Raw genomic sequence first — 15,802 nt, 5'->3', positions numbered from 1 at the left:
TGTTGCGTGTCCTAATATCCTTAGGAATGGGACCTTCAGTACTTCTGATGGGAGCAGGGAGTATAAAATACACGATTATATCTCGTGTAATACAACTTATGTGATATATTATGCAACTTGTCCCTGCTCCCTAATTTATGTGGGTCTCACCTCGAGGGAATTGAAGGTTCGGACACGCAAACACGTTTGTGATATCTTAGCCGCGAAGGACGCTGTGGATCCAACTGTGCTTAAGACTTTACCAAGACATTTTTTGTTGTGTCATGGTTCTGATCCCAGCGGCCTTAGGGTGAGGGGCATTGACAGGGTCCATGGCGGTGTCAGGGGTGGCAATTTGGTCCGCCTCTTGGCACAACGTGAATGTAGGTGGATTGTCACTCTTGACACCGTCACCCCTAAAGGACTCAATGAAAAGCTCACTTTTGTTCCCTTCCTTTGATGGGTTTTTCTATTTCCACCCATCTCCGTCTTAGTCTCTGTGGTAGCATCCCCCCTTTTTTTATATATATAGAAAAGGTTTGGTGTGTAATATATGTTTGAAGATTGAATTTGCATCATCGTCCCACGATTTTATGTATTATTACTTTTAATTTTGTCATCTCTCCTAGTTTTTCTTATAGTCCTTGTCTTGCCGGGTCTTAATCTCTTGGAACTTGTGTTTGATATGACATTACATCAGTCAATAGAGCCGAAAATCCTTTATGTGGGATACCATCGAATATTTGAACAGAACCAAGGGATCCTTCCCAACTGGATAAGAAGTCTATTTTTGTCCATTTCTTTTTTGTTATTATTTTCTGTGCCCATATATATATTTTTTATTTTTCTTTTACCTTTTTAGTTATCTCCCCCTTTCCTTATTATTATTTTGTTACTATTGTCTTTGTTTATTAGTATTGATTTTTTGTAATATATATACATTCTTAGTATCGCAGTATTCTGTGAAATGAGTATAGGATTATGCACTGTCACTTTTAAGATGCACTTTTGCACTTTATGTATCGTTAGCTGAGATATTATTAATGCTTTGTCAATATTTTCTTGCGTTCTATTGAGCACTTGATCACTGCATCTCTCTTTTATAGTTTGGGCTGCATTTACACTATATGTATTTTATGGGCCGATTTTTATCCTCTCTAAGATGGCTGCTGCTATGGTCTTCATTGTAATGGCGGTTGGGGTGCGCACGCGCACTTTACTCCACGCCCCTCCTACTCTCCTCTGTGGTTATCTATATTAGCTTGGCGCGCATGTTTATGACGTCAGCAGGTGGAGTTCCACCTACATGCGCACCGCTTGTTGACGGCCACGGAGGTGGGAGGTAACATTCTTGGCGTGTGATGTCATCGGCGCGTGCGACAAGTACACCGGCATTAATTGACACCATTATATAACTATAGGGATATGGCATCTGCTTATACCCCTCTTGAGAAAGCATTCAACGCGAAACGCACGTCAGGGGGTCACAGGAGAGAACACTGGTGTACTGGTGATTCACTTTGATACAGATGGATACATTGATTTGTTTACTATTCTGGACAATGTTATTTATATTTGCTCATATCTTTTGGATGGATTTTTTGTCTAGGATTTACTCTGCTGTTACGCATATTGTATAACTCCTGATCTCAGTACCACCATGTGTACCCCTGTGTTGGCCGTGGTATTCCTCATTTCCTCTTCATTGTTATAAGCGTTTATATTAGTTTTTACATATTTTCATAATTATTTGAATTAATAAAATATAAAAATCTTCTTAGTGGATGGTGTTTCTTTGCTCCGTTTTCCTCGTGTTTATTCTTCCATTGGGAGAATTTCCATTTTTTATTTTGTTGTTAGGCATTATGCCTCAGTCTTGGAGGTGAAGTTATTTCTTCAATATTTATTATAATTACTTCATGCTTATTTTGACTTTTTTTGTTTTCAGATATACTAGACTGTTTGAAAAGCGGACAGCACTCTAAGGTGTCGGTCTGATAAAATGGAAAAACTCCTCGGCTTTTTTTTCCAGAGTAACACACAGATAGCTTGTATTTGTCCCTGATACCAGCCGGTACACGGTAGTGTGTGAGGAGCGTACGTACACCGCTATACGGTGTGTGAAAAAATGAACGCTCGGTAACTGAGCAGAACAAAATAATAAAAGTTGGAGTGCTTTGAAAAAAGCAGTTTGAACAGCAGTGTGCACACAGCAATGCAGCTATCAGGGAGCCTTAAAAGGCAGCCTAATCACCACCAGCGCTGCTGCACACAACTAAAATCCTCCACTTTCACTGCACACTAACTGTAAAGTGAAAAGCGCTAGCAGCAGAAGCAGTTTTTTTTTCTTCTTCCCTGCCTAACGCTCTCCCTACAGAATCAGCAGCGGCAGCTCTCCCTATTCTAAGATCGGCAGAAGTAAGATGGCGTTCACGCCCTTTTATAGCCCCTGTGACGCCACACAAAGCCAGCCAATCAATTGAATGCCCTTCTCTAAGATGGTGCTGGCCGCTGCGTATGTCATCGCGTTGCCCACAGTGTGCGTGCTCCATCATTGGCTAAAAAAGGGCGCTGGAAGCATCATTTGAAATGCGACTTTGGCGCTCTGATCAGCGACCTCATGGCCGACCTCACGCTATGGCCGGGTTTCATGAAATGAAACCCGACATTAGCGAAAGTCGGCGATTTTTGTAATTGACCGACCCATTTCGCTCAACTCTAGTCATCGCTACAGAAATGCCAAACATGTGGAATAAATATGGAATAACACAAAAAAGAAACTGCTGACAGCACTTCAATGCAGGGATGCATGCTCCAAATTCAAGGAACCGGGTTGAAAAATACAGCAGTCAAGAAGCAAAAAGGAACAGCGTCCAATCAAGGTGAAAAGTAGAAAAAATCTTTATTCTGCCATGATTCTGCCATTGTATCATGGAAATAAAGATTTTTTTCTACTTTTCACGTAGATTGGATGCTGTTCCTTTATGCTTCTTGACTGCTAAGTGTGGATTAAGCACACTGGGGCTCAGAAGGGTGGGTGCATTTGTATTTGGGAGCACAAAATTTGCTGAATTTCTTTTGAGGGGCAAGAACCATTTTGCTTTTGAAGAACCTTTGTACTATAAGTAACGTGGAAACCCGCCATATTTCTGTTAACAGATGACGGACGTGAGTGGAGACTTGCTTTTTTTGTGGATTGAGTTGAAGCTTTTGTTGGGAACATTTTACATAACAATTTGGATCACATTTATCTGGCGCTCTATGCTGAGCACTCACATCGAGGTTTCATTTTAAATCTTCAAGTGATGAAATTCAGACAAAACTAACGAGGGAGGCACTCACTATAATGATCTTCAGAAGGATCTGACATCACATGGCTCCTTCAGGCCACGCCCCCATATCAGATTTTTATGTTTGCCTGCTGTCACACATTAAAAGACGCTTTTTATTGCAAAAACTAGTTTTTGCACCGCCTACTTTTGAGAGCTATCATTTTTCCATATTCCTGCTCACAAGAGTCAAGCGAGGGCTTTTTTTTTTGCAGGACGAGCTGACGTTTTTATTGATACCATTTTTTATTCTGATTTTTGAGAGGCAGAATAAGCAAAATCCAACAATGCAGGAAATGCTTTTTTAGCTTTTTTTAATGCTGTTTCGCATATGGTAAAATTAATAAGGCAGTTTTTTAATCTTCGGGTCAATATGATTACAGCGATACCACATTTATATAGTTTTGTATGTTTTGGTGCTTTTGCACAATAAAAGCTATTTTACAGAAAAAATAATTATATTTGCATCACTTTATTCTGAGAAATTTAACTGGCAGGTTTTTTTTGCGGGACAAGATGACATTTTCAGCGGTACTATTTTTAATTACATTTGTCTTTTTATCATGTTTTATTCTACTTTTTGTTCAGTGGTTTGATGACAAAGCATCATCTTTTGCTTCTTTTTTTATGGTGTTCACTAAAAGCTTTTATGCACACACACTGATTACAAGCAAACAGGTCACAGATGAGGATGTCACCTTTAGTAGCCAGTCAAACCCATTTGTGTAAACTTCTGTGCATGTCATCAGGCCAAAATCACCAGGATATGTGAACTTTTGATCAGGGTCATTTGGATATATTGGGTTGTCATTATGATCTAAAAAGAGAAAACACAGTAGTTTGACAATAAATGGCTTCACCCAACCACTAACCATGAGTGGAGAAAAAGGTTTGGTGTTATCATTCATATTCTCTGAAAAAAAGGCCAAGAAAGCAAAAATTCTGCCGGGATACGCAAACTTTTGAGCACAACTGTATGTCTTTTATATGCTTAGATGCCAAATTAGAATAGAACAAATGTGCAAAGTCAGACATGAGTAGTTAAATGTCTAAAAACAATTTTTATTTTTTTAAGCAAAATTCAGACAAAATAAGAAGTGTTAGGTAGATGACCTAAGAGGAAAAAGGATACTGTATTAGTGTGGCATATATTACATTTCACATTTTATTTTGAAAAAAATATTTAGAAAAGCTTGAGAAAAGTTGAAAGAAGAGTTGCTCACGTTCAATTATTTTATTAAGTCACAATTATAAACCTGAAGTTTTCACATTACCATTAACTTGAGGTTCATAAGGATCTCAGTAAAAAAACCTGTAGCAAAATAAAAATGATAAAAATTGCTCCATACAATACATCATAATAAATACAAAAGGTATAAAATGCATTAGCAATGTCAACCTGTCAGTATTGATTTACTGATGATTCAATATATAAACATATAAACACACAATGTTATTCTTTAAGTTAAAAATATAGAAAATATTCCTATTATAAACTTTTTGAATTATTGGTTTGGAAAAATAAAAAATATTATACTTAAACAGTGAAAGCAATGTAAGGCCATTGAAAATGAAATAACCAACCCTAGAATTATTTACTCTTGTTTAGTTTTATCACTTACATTTTAATTTTGCCTTCTAGAAAAAGTAACCCTTTCCCGCCAGTCTTTGTAGATTGTTTTACTAGAACTTCTTCATTGTTACAGTTCAAGAGACATCTTTTTTATTTTTAGATTGAAAGATGTATGAGGTTACACCTTAATTTATGATATAATGTATCAAAAACATGTTTTGCCAAGAGTACCATATGACAAAAGTATAATTTTCACTAGTGCTACATATGATGCTTTAGTCAGACGGCATTGGCTTCAAAATTCTGACCCTTGACTTCAAAATCACTACAATTTTAGATCATTTGTTAATGAAAATAAGTTATCACCTATCCATAGGATAGGTCAATATTTATTGATCAGTGGAGGACCATCACTTTTGACCCTCATTGATCGAGAGAATGGAGAATTTTATCTCAATTTGAATGTATCGGCAGTGCACATACTCGACCTATATTCCATCTATTCCCTATGGTGCTGCTGATGGCTGCGTTCTGCTTTTTCCTGCAGTCCCATAGAGAATTAATGGTCAGGCAATTGATTCACAGCCCCATTTTCTATCTATCGTGGATAAAAATCCCCCGTTCTGTCAATTGGTTCATGTCCCAGCGGTTGGACACTTACTACTTTTTAAGTTATCCCCTATTCTATAGATAAGTTATAACAATTTCACTGCATAACCCCTTTCAGTATATTTAACTTTATGTAATCTGCATTTCTTTATGCCTAAGTCATCTATTAATTCCAAGGATTTTAATGAACATTTTCAAAGAGTATGCATAAGGGGCAAAGGTCAGAAAATATAATTTATTGAAACTGATCTTGCGCCTTGCAAGCTTTCATACATGTAAAAAAAAATGCAAGGAAAAATGTAATAAAGCTAAGCCATCCGTGTCATAATTTATGTTAAAAAATTCATCAATGTATTTCTGATCAGGAAACTCAGTTCTTCTGTTCCAAGCATTTTGTATAGTGCATATTAATGTTTAGTATGCTTATGTTGGTTAAAAAATGCTTTGTTATTATCTCACTTGAAAATTCCAAATAGGTGACATGACATAAGCTAAAACTAGGCCCTAAAAGCTGTGACATGAGCAGAACGGAGAGGGCTTTGAGAGGGTCTAGCTGGGATCTTTATAAAATCTCATATCATGAGAAACACAATGGCAGACATTGGAAAAGAAACCCAAATTGCAGTTTTGCAGACATTTTAGTGCTTCTCCATGTTAGGTCTGAATTAATTAATTTAAAAAATCAACATATTTGATACTAGAGAGCAGAGTGTGCTTGTGTGTACATGTATTTGTGTGCTACCAAAAAGAAGGCATTTTGTCAGCCTAAATGTAATGACCAGGCCAAACATTCCCTGCTATCCACCCCCACATGGTGTCCGCAGCCGAAGGAATTATGACACACACCGGTCTCGGGGATAGCAGTTGCTTTTACTTCAGCAGTAATGGGAATTATAACTTGGAACAAATAAGGAACAGTCTCTCATGGGTAGTCCATGGCAATTACAGTTCACGCTTAGATGCTGAGATGTGATTGAGGTCTGGAGCTTTAAGAGCACTGGACAATGTCTTTTGGTATTTTACAGAGGGAGGTAGATGCAGCAATTAGAGGTTACAGACCTGTACTTGGGGTTAACTCGACAGTGTGTCACGGCACATGCACAAGTACTATTAGGTGTTATGAGCTCATTTTCTCCTTCACCTTTGATGTCCGATGAACTCCCTCTGCTGGTGAAAGGAGGTAGTGAAACTGATTTGGATGGGAAAAACCTGTCATCTGAACAGATGGAGTGTGATTGGACATCCGGAATCTCTGAGTGGATATAAGGCCGCCGACGCCCTGTAGGGTTGCTGGTGATCCTTTCTGCTCTGAGCTCTGGCCTCCAGTTTAGTTCCGGTCTACTAAAGCTAAGTTTTTGCTCTGCTATTATTCCATGAGATTTTGTCAGGTTTACTTAGTGTTTGTGTTCAGCCAGCCCTGGCTGGGACTGGCTGAATTCCTTTTTTATCTCTGATCAGTTGATGTCTTTTGCTCTGACTTCAGAATATACCTGAGTGCTGATATAGTGATTTTGAAGTCTAGCGACTTCAGGGCCTTTTTCTATCAGACGTGTTGGACATTATTTTTGGCAGGGTTTTTGCGTGATTGCAGACAGTTGCTTTTCTTTCCTGTCCTATCTAGTTAGTGAGGGCCCCATCATTTGCTCAGTCTGTCTTTCTGTCTGTGTTTGTGTTTTCATCTGTTTTCACCGTTAATACATGTTGGGGGCTGTCTATTGCTTTGGGGTCTGCTCTGGGGCAGTTTAGATTTCCCCTTTCTTTCTTTAGGCTTATTTAGTTCTCCGGCTGTGATGAGGGGTCTAGGACCACTGTAGGAACCCCCCACGGCTACTGTTAGTTGTTGTGAATAGGATCAGGGGTCTGCAATCTGCTAGCTACCAACCTCTCCGGTTTTCTGGACTTAGCTTGTATTTTTGTTTTTTCCTCCTCCGGTGACTCATTCATAACAATAGGTGAATGTAGAAACTGTGGAAACTGTGGTGAATCCTGTCAGAAATACTTTATATGTGGTGAATCCTGTCAGCAATACTTTAGATGTGGTGAATCCTGTCAGAAATAGAATGATGTCTGTACAGGTTAGAGGGAACTCAGTCTTTTACACCTGCAGGAGATCTTGAGGTAAAAACCTCCTCTACATGTGTTCTGCTCTTCTTCAAGGCTTTCCTCAGACTACAGAACATTCTAGGCTTGCCTGGAAAACAGCTCCTCCTATGTGACTAGGAGCTGGCCAATAGGAGACCAAATTCACATCTCAGATCCTTACAAAACAATAATTCAGTCATTGTAAACTTTCACCATTAGATGGCGACAGAACACAGCAAACGAGAAATGCATTGTATCTAAAATGAAGGTGACTAGAAATGGAGAATTACAGCTTACAAATAATGTAGAGTGCCAGTTAGAGAGTGAGCAGTAGTGTACAGAAGCTACTCACAATTCAGTATTACTTAGGCTGGTTTCACATTTGCGTTTTTTTTCGCGGTAATTTAGCGCTAAATAGCGCATGCGTTTTTTTTCCCTATACTTTGCATGGGATGCGCTTATGTGCGCATACACATGCGTTTGTACGCGTTTTACCGCGCATGCGTTTTTTTGCGGTATGCGCTCGGGCGCACAAAATGCAACTTGTTGCATTTTTTGTGCGTCCGATTTGCCTCAAAAAAACGCATGCGCGCGCAATGCGTTTTTTTACAGCAAGACACCCAATATATAATTATGTATGCGTTTTTTTGCACATGCGTTTTTTTTTGTTAACCATGGAATTTAGGGGTTTGGGTTAGAGTTAGGGTTAGTTAAGGGGGTTTAGGGTTAGGGTTAGGGTCAGGGTTAGGGTTAGGGTTAGGGTTAGGGTCAGGGTTAGGGTTAAGTATGGTTTGGTTAAGGATTAGGGTCAGGGTTAGGGTTAGGGTTAGGGTCAGGGTTAGGGTTAGGGTTAAGTATGGTTTGGTTAAGGGTTAGGGTCAGGGTTAGGGTTAGGGTCAGGGTTAGGGTCAGGGTTAGGGTTAAGTATGGTTTGGTTAAGGGTTAGGGTCAGGGTTAGGGTCAGGGTTAGGGTTAAGTATGGTTTGGTTAAGGGTTAGGGTCAGGGTTAGGGTTAGGGTTAGGGTCAGGGTTAGGGTCAGGGTTAGGGTTAAGTATGGTTTGGTTAAGGGTTAGGGTCAGGGTTAGGGTCAGGGTTAGGGTTAGGGTTAGGGTCAGGGTTAGGGTTAAGTATGGTTTGGTTAAGGGTTAGGGTCAGGGTTAGGGTCAGGGTTAGGGTTAGGGTTAAGGTTAGTTAGGGTTTGGGTTAAGGTCAGGGTCAGGGTTAGGGTTAGGGTCAGGGTTAGGGTTAGGGTTAGGGTCAGGGTTAGGGTCAGGGTTAAGGTTAGTTAGGGTTTGGGTTAGGGTTAAGTATGGTTTGGTTAAGGGTTAGGGTCAGGGTTAGGGTTAAGTATGGTTTGGTTAAGGGTTAGGGTTAGGGTTAGGGTTAGGGTCAGGGTTAGGGTTAGGGTCAGGGTTAGGGTTAGTAAAGTCATGGTTTGGGTTAGTGTGAGGGGCCACCTAATGTTGGAAAAAAACGCAAACGTGGTAAAAACGCACTAAAAACACATACAAACGCATAAAAACGCTGCGTTTTTTCATGCATGCTCATAAAAATGCTTGAAAAAAACGCAGCAGTTGTATGCTTTTGTATGCGTTTTTCAATGCGTTTTTTTTGCGGGAAAAACGCGCTGCAAAAAAAAGCAAGTGTGAAACAGGCCTTAAAGGGACAGACACACTCTGGACTGAGTCACTACATAACTATAGCACTTTATGGAAGCCAGAAGTTTTGTACGTGTAAATGTTCTGGTTTTGGTGTATGTTTAACTAATTTTTGGCTCTATAATATTACTGACTATATGAGTATGGAAGACGACTTATCCCATTATGGTCATATCTGTTGCGACTAGAGATGAGATATAAGGTCCATGGATATTGTCTCTTTCCCAGCATAATAAGACCAGCTCACAGATGTCTGCTTTCCCCTTGACGCAAATGGAGAACACACGGTTGTCTACACCTGCCCTAAGAGACAGAGCTTTACTAGATTTACTGTGCATGGTAAATCTAGCAAATTAACATTTTCTAAGTTTCTTTTTATTTTCGTAAAATCTATAAAAATCTAAAACTAATTAACCTGTTTGGTAAAAGCTATAATGCGAAAAAAAATCTAGAATTGTTTTTTTGGCCTCCACAACAACACAAAATATACAATAAGAAAAGATCAAATCTTCGTATCTACCACAAAATAATATCAATAAAAATATCTGTGCTGAGTGCAAAAAAAATTGATCAATCCCATCAACCAAATATTGAAAACCTTACAGGTCTCAGAAAATGGTGACACAAGCGAAAAATATTTCCGAATTTCTATTAAGCACTTAAATAAAAAAATTGCCAGATCATTTTTTACCATATAATGAACGCTGTAAAAACAAAACTCAAAAACTAATAACGGGATTGTGCTTTTTCACAATTTTGCTTAGAATTTGTACATCACATGATAAAATTGACACTTTTATTCAAAAATACAACTCATCCTGCAAAAAAATAAGCCTCTTACGTCTATGTCGACGGAAATTTAAACAACTTATGGTTCTCGGAAGGAGAGGAAAAAACTAACAAGCAAAAATGGAAAATCACCCATTCGAGAATGAGTTCTAACAATCCCTTTTGTATTGTATTCCATAATACATCTGAAGGTGTCATTTCCTTGATTACTTCATAAAACCATACTAAATCCAGATCTATCATTTCATGCTTTTGCATTTTTCTGCCAACCAAAACTAAAGCATGATTAAAAATAACACTGGGTCTTTTGATATATTTTGAACATCACAATCATTTTTTTTAATAAAAACACATATAAATAAACAACATTAAAAATTGACATTTGCTTGGATATCTAATTCATCAGATAACACATCAGACTTTCTGATTATATATTCTTCACATTAAAGGGGTTGTCCACTACTCGGACAACCCTGTTTCAATCGGCATGTTTGCCCCCAGTAAAATACCTATACTTATACTCCCCTTGGGTGGTGGTACTGTTCCAGCAGTGTCAGCACGCGCTCTCCCGGGGATCAAATCACATTGCTTGTCATGTGATCTCTATGGCCAATCAACGCAAGCTTCACTCTCCCTGCCTTCGGGCGTATCAAACATCAAGAGGAAATGAGTGCTCAGCCACTTCTCTGACTTCCTCTTGATGTCTCATTCATATGAAGGTGGGAAAAGTAAAGACAAAGGAAGAATTGGTTCCATCTGCGTATAAAATCCTTTTCTTCTTTATTGAAAAATCATATTAAAATGCACAAATAGCTTATGCACTCTCCACAGGTGCCATAACAGACAGAGGCTACGCGTTTCGACCTTGTCAGTCTTTAACCAACCTTGGCTTGGAACCAATTCTTCCTTTGCCTTGTTCGTTTCCACGTTTGTCTGCACGGGGTTCCGAGGATCTGTGCAGGTGGCTGGTGAGCTGGCTTACTTTTCATTTTGTCTTCCGGGAAAAGTAAAGCCAGTGCTGATTGTCACACGATCCCCAAGAGAGCCAGTGCCAACACTACTAGTAGAAGTGTAATTTTTCTGGTGGCAAACACGCTGATTGAGAAGGGGTTGTCCGAGTAGTGGACAATCCCTCTAAATATGTGCAAAAAAACATTTATTTAAAATAAATTACATTTGTATTGTATGCTATGTCCTTCATTCCAAACATCTACTGTATGTTTTACTCTGACACCCTGCTTGTGTTGTTGAGAAAACAGTTAAAACAGATGCCATTGATGAGAGAATGAGAAAGACTAATCATAGCAGCCTTACCTACAGGATTCTCCTGTATCCTCACAGGAAGCAAAATTGGGCAAGGAGTAGCTGGAGCGGACCTTCCTCTGGGATTAGTCTTTCTAGTTACCTTGTCACTGACATCCATTTTCAACTATGAGTTCTCAGAAATGCCACGTTTCAGACTAAAACAAAAGTATTTGCAATGAAGAAGCAGATCTCTGATTCACGTTGCCTAAATTTTGGGAAGTATAAATAATGTGACAGATTCCATTTAACAGACTCACTTTTAAGTCAATGGGATCCATTATGCTGGCCAATGGGACCACTTGAAAATAGATCCATCACAGCAAAGGTATAACTGAACAAAGCCATACTTGCTCAACAAGTTCTTCTGTTATCACCAAAATGTCTATAACTCAGTTAAACTATCTATAAATAATAGATAGTAAATACAATGAAGAAAGGCAAAAGCCAGATGATACCATCTGTTTAATTAAATCATTGTGCATTAATAAATAAATATATTACCATTGGGGCATCATTATTATATTCAGCAAAGCTAACAAAAATTCTAATAATTTAGGTAATTTCAGATCTACATATACATTCATGACATTAACTCGTTAAACCTCTTTAATTAAATTGGATTGTAAACTTGAGTTAAATATATATACTGTACATTATGTTGGAGATACTATAGAGCAATTTGTGAAGAAAAGATTTATGGCGCTTACTTCAGAACTTCAGAGCTCTTTACAGTGGTGTAGAATTGAAGTTCTAATGATGACTGATGCAGTGATAACAGACTTTCTGTTTCTACATAGAACTTTGAAGATTTGGCTAGTCTATTTTTAACCATGTGATTTCATACACTAATGGAAAAGAGAAGAATTAACTGAGTAGAAGGGCAAAATGAGCAATTGTAAGTACACAGTGCTATATTATGTGATGACTGCAATAATATATAAGAGGATAGAAATCTTTGATGGGAGTGCTTCTTTAAGAAATGATCATGAGTAGTTAAACTATCAACACCTCAATCTCCACATTTGGATTCTCATCAAAATGCCCTGATCTAAAAAAAAATAAAATTCAATGCAATCCTTATTTAAATGAATATTCTCACATGGTCAAAAGTTTTCCAAGTGCTCCATATAAATTAATTTAGCCACTCTGTTGTAACCCATTTTGAATAGCACCCCAAATCATAAACTTATTTTCTACATCAACATAAAGTACATAAGTGATATTTATCTACTGTGCATTGAAGGAAAGTATGCAATGATTTGATGCCATTCAGTCCGTAGACTAATGATTACTTGGGTGAAATCCCTGCAAAATATGTCAAGTCCGATGGAACTTCAACTCTAGATCAAACTTGTGAATCATTAATTCTTTCTCTTGATGACAAGTCTTGACTATGACATTAACTGTGTGAAGACATGATGTTTTCTAATGTTCATCTCATCATTCCTGTACAGAACATTAATAATACTAATAATTGTATTGGATTCATTGTATTAAATAATGAAAAGAAGTCAGTTATTCTTCAAGTGTTGAGGAAAAAGGAGATAAAATATGGAATCATTGATTGAAATTCTGCATGTCAGATTTGGACTCTTACAATTTCCTTCATTCCTTTATTACCAGTCCATTGTCCATGATTCTTGTCAAGCTGTTGGGATATTTTTCTCAACGTTTTTTAAACAGAAAGGTAGCCCATTGTTTTAGCTTCCAGGTTGTCCTCCACATTGATAAGGTGAATTGCCTGAAATATTTACTGGGAATTTGCTTCCTCTCATAATAGTCACAATTACACAGGAAGCACAATTAATTGAACTTTCTCAACAATGCTGCATGACGTTGACGTGAGGTAAACTTGCGACTTGTAAAATAACTTTTTTAGCAGGGTAGCTCTCACACTGCCGTTCTGTATATACTCTGTCGTTTTTTTCGCATCACCTTCACCTGGAGGCTTAAAATGGAAGGTGATTTCTACTTCTTTTTTATTGTCAATCCCCATGACCTCTAAATACACAAGATAGTATCGAGTTGAAGGAATAATTAAGGTGCCATTTTCTACACGCATGTTCTCATTTTTGTCACTTTTCAGCTGAATTGTGCAGTTTGCAGATGCAGAAGACGCTAAAATCAGAAATGAAAATTTTAATAAAGTTCCCTTCCATATAGTTCCCTTTCATGTATAAGCCTACTAACACATCACAGCAATCAACGCATAAGATTTTTATATTCGGTCCATGTCTTTTTTTCTACAGTTGTAGTATATAAATAACATCTTAATTTTATTGTACAGGTCATTACACCTATATCAATATCAAATATTCATCTCTTTTTCTTTTCAACATTAAACTTTAACCCCTTTCCTACAATTGACGTAATATTCCGTCCATGTGACCCTGGACCTAATTACCATGGACGGAATATTACGTCACCGCGATCAGCTGATCAGCTAATTATCATAGCTGACACCCGGCACAATGTGTCAGGGTCACGGACCGCCCCCGACACGTTAACCCCTTGTACACCGCGATCAAACACGATCGCGGTGTACCGGGGGTTAAAGGGAAGCATCGGCAGGGAGGGGGCTCCCTCCGTGCTTCCCTGAGCCCCCCACGGCAGCACAATGTGCAGCGCTGCTGCGGGGGGGCTCCTTTCCTGCAGGTCCACGGATCCAATATGGCGACGGGGACCTCCGGGGGCCTGCAGGAAGCTGGCTTCCTCAGTGCCTGCAAAGCGCAGGCATGAGGAAGCCTGTGCAGTGCCTGTGACAGATCGCTGATCTGTCACAGTGATCTGTGATGTGACAAATCAGCGATCTGTCACAGGACAGTGATGTCCCCCCTGGGACATTGTAATAAAGTAAAAAAAAAAGTGTAAAAATAATTTTAAAAAAATCGCTAAATAAATAAAAAAAAATATATATATTCCCCAATAAATTCATTTTTTGGAAATAAAAAAAAAAACAATAAAAGTACACATATTTGGTATCGCCGCGTCCGTAACGACCCGCCCTATAAAATTGTCCCAATAGTTAACCCCTTAAGCGAACCCCTTAAAAAATAAAAATAAAAAACGAAGCAAAAAATAATGATTTATTATCATACCGCCAAACAAAAAGTGCAATAACGCGCGATCAAAAAGACGCATATAAATATCCATGGTACCGCTGAAAACGTCATCTTGTCCCGCAAAAAACGAGCCACGAAACAGCATCATCAGTGAAAAAATAAAAAAGTTATAGCTCGCAGAATAAAGTGATGCAAAAATAATTATTTTTTATATAAAATTGTTTTCATTGCATAAAAGAGCCAAAACATAAAAAAAGACCTAAATGAGGTATCACTGTAACCGTACTGACCCGAATAATAAAACCGCCTTATAAATTTTACCGCACCCGGAACGGCGTAAACGCACCACCCAAAAGAAATTCATGAAACGCTGATTTTTGTAAATTCTGCGTCCCAAAAAATGAAATAAAAAGCGATCAAAAAATGTCACATGCCGGAACATGATACCAATAAAAGCGTCAACTCGTCCCGCAAAAAATAAGACCTCACATGACTCGGTGGGTCAAAATATGGAAAAATTATAGCTCTCAATATGTGGTGATGCAAAAACTATTTTTACAATAAAAAGTGTCTTTTAGCGTGCGACAGCCGCCAAACATAAAAACCGCCATAAATAGTAAATCAAACCCCCCGTTATCACCCCCTTAGTTAGGGAAAAATAATAAAATTAAAAAAATGTATTTATTTCCATTTTCCCATTAGGGTTAGGGCTAGGGTTAGGGTTAGGGCTAGGGTTAGGGCTAGGGTTAGGGTTAGGGCTAGGGTTGGAGTTAGAATTGGGGGTTTCCACTATTTGCGCACATCAGGTGCTCTCCAAACGCAACATGGCGTCTGATCTCAATTCCAGCCAATTCTGCGCTGAAAAAGTCAAATGGTGCTCCTTCCCTTCCAAGCTCTGCCATGCACCCAAACAGTGTTTTACCCCCTCATATGGGGTATCAGCCTACTCAGGACAATTTGCAAAACAACTTTTGGGGTCCTATTTCTCCTGTTGCCCTTAGGAAAATAAAAATTTGGGGGCAAAAATATCATTTTTGTGGAAAAAAAATATTTTTTTATTTTCACGCCTGGGCATTATAAACTTCTGTGAAGCACTTGGGGGTTCAAAGTTCTCACCACACATCTAGATAAGTTCCTTGGGGGATCTAGTTGGTGTCATTTGTGGGGAGTTTCCATTGTTTTGGTACATCAGGGGCTTTCCAAATGCGACGTGGTGTCCGATCTCAATTTCAGCCAAAAAAGTCAAATGGCGCTGCTTCCCTTCCGAGCTCTGCCATGCGCCCAAATAGTCGTTTACACCCACATATGGGGTATCAGCGTACTCAGAACAAATTGCACAATAACTTTTAGGGTCCTGTTACCCTTGGGAAAATAAAAATTGGGGGTGAAAAGATAATTTTGTGGAAAAAATATGA

This window comes from Dendrobates tinctorius, unplaced genomic scaffold (assembly GCF_039654945.1).
Source record: "Dendrobates tinctorius isolate UK_male_01 unplaced genomic scaffold, ASM3965494v1 ptg000029l, whole genome shotgun sequence".
Taxonomy (NCBI): domain Eukaryota; kingdom Metazoa; phylum Chordata; class Amphibia; order Anura; family Dendrobatidae; genus Dendrobates; species Dendrobates tinctorius.
The sequence above is the reverse complement of the archived record's forward strand: the minus strand, read 5'-3'. Positions refer to the sequence as shown.